At 33.0% G+C, this 2,500-nt stretch overlaps 1 pseudogene; it reads right to left on the reverse strand.

Annotated features, from left to right (window-relative positions):
- Positions 1-689, reverse strand: part of LOC137650916 (alpha-crystallin B chain-like) — a 4,981-nt pseudogene extending 4,292 nt beyond the window's left edge.
- Between the last annotated feature and the right edge of the window lie 1,811 nt (positions 690-2,500).

Below are 2,500 nucleotides of genomic sequence, written 5' to 3' on the forward strand. Positions count from 1 at the left end.
TAAATTAATCTGTTTCCTCATTATTACATAATTAGTAGATAGTAACCTTCTCAGAGTTACTAATATTTGCATAGCTAATACTCACACAAATATACACTCATACATACAGACACACACACACACACACACATATATATATATATATATATATGTTTATATATATATATATGAACTGTATATATATATATATATATATATATAAACTGTAATATATATATATATATATATATATATACACCACGAGGAAAATTATGTTAAGTGAATCCTGTCCGGTTTTGTCTGCTTCTATTTATCAAAGATTTATTTTGATTTTATTCCTGTTCTTAAAATATTTCATTTTAATTTTTTATTACTTCATCCTTTCCTCACTGTGTTATATTTCCCTGTTGGGCCCTTTAGGTTATAGCATCCTGCTTTTCCAACTAGAGTTGTGACTTAGCTGCTAATAATAATAATAATAATAATAATAATAATAATAATAATAATAATAATAATAATAATAATAATAATAATAATAATAATAATAATAATTCAGATCTTACCTTGCCAGATATCAGTCGACTCACTTGATCGAATAGTTTCGACGGACAATCGAAGCCGGAGTCTCGTCTGTCACCAATAATATCTTGGTCTCCCAAAAACTCTCGGAAGAACGGGTCGCGGAACATCATTGGGATTTTGCGAGACATTTCTCTGCGAGGATAAAGACACTTTAATATTCTCCTAAAAGTTTATGGATATTAGAGTTTCGTGTGCTGTCTAAAACAATGGATTCGAATCAGTGGAAGATTCGTATTCCATGTGTGTGTTAGTGTATCCGACCCGGTAATTATTTAAATAGGTATACACATACACCCAAGCAAACACCCACAACACAGACTAATTCAATCATTCCTGCTTCCTCTCCCTCTCCTAACTACAGCACGCTAATTTGGGCAATTTGTGTGGCTGTATATATATATATATATATATATATGTATATATATATATATATATACATATATATATATATATATATATATATGTGTGTGTGTGTGTGTGTGTGTGGTTAGCCTACACTTGCTCTTTATTATATATGGAAGATTAGTAGCGTAAAGACGTCTTTTAGAACAGGTGTAATCGTCATTTATTTAAATTGTCATTCGTTTATACAAAAAGATCGACTAAGTCTTAGTGAAACACAAATATGAACCAAACGAACGGCGCCAATTAATATTTCTCTTTTGATATATATATATATTAAGGGACTATTTTAGCATTTCAGAGGTACGAATGAAAGAGTACAGCATAGAATGTGACTTTGGAAATGATAGTTTATTAAGGCATTTAATAATTATATTAAGAAAAGTTAAGATATGTCTGCAAAAGCGCAAGTTGGGTAGTTGGCCAGCCAGAGGGAGTGGTGCCGGTACCTTTCTAATTGTTGAAGGGTTTTAACAACAGCGTCTATTTCCTTCGAGTAAAGACAGGATCTAGTACATTACCAGCTATATAGTTGCAGACAAATCAATACAAAACACTGTAATATAAAATATATTTCTTAATCCGTGCTAGAATTGAATGTCAATGAAGTCACGACGAAAAGATCTTCAAACCTAAAATGCTGGAACTCGCCCTTGTAGTAATGGCGATCCATACATCAGCGCACCGCTCACACATGCCTATCTTCCACCAAGGCTCTTGTTCGAAATTAATCATCTTCCTTCAAAAACACTCTAAAAGTCTCTTCCATCATTCTTTGATCATTTTACAATCGACGAGAAGTTTCTTATCTTCTTTCTTCACAACTCGCTGAGGAAATTTTGTTACGATATTTTTCTTAACTTTCGTTGCACTCGATCTTTCTTTATTTCTATTTATGTTAATATCTGCTATATATGTCGTTGTTGGTAATTAAATAACTTCACTTATTTCTTGTTACTGTTAGACTTTTCAACATACGGTTCCAGTATTTTGTTAACTCTAATTTTGATATCGTACACATTGGCAATAATTTACATATAATAATAAACACTGAAGCTCAATGCCTTCTATTCTTCTTACCAAACTAGCTTTCAGGACAATGGCCTCGAGACTCCCCATATATATATATATATATATATGTGTGTGTGTGTGTGTGTGGGGGGGGGGGGCAGTGACCAAGCCCCCTTTCTAACCAAGCTAGGACAAGAATGAGCAAGGCCATGGCTGCTGATGACTCAGCAGATAAACCTATAGGCTCAACCCAAAACCCCTAATCATTAGCTCTCAAGGATGGTGATGTTGCAGACACTACAAGATACTATCGAGTTTGAGCAGTTGCTCCCTCTGTGGATTTTCGAGATGCATGATGAGGATATGGCTTTGTAGTCGAGAAGAGCTATCGTGGATATATATATATATATATATATATATATATATATACTTTTGTTTATGTATAGCATACTTTGGATACTGACACGTCCATTTCAAACAATTTTTTCAATCAACTCACAACCACTCTTGCCAGGTTAGATTTAAA

Source organism: Palaemon carinicauda, chromosome 12 (assembly GCF_036898095.1).
Source record: "Palaemon carinicauda isolate YSFRI2023 chromosome 12, ASM3689809v2, whole genome shotgun sequence".
Lineage (NCBI taxonomy): Eukaryota > Metazoa > Arthropoda > Malacostraca > Decapoda > Palaemonidae > Palaemon > Palaemon carinicauda.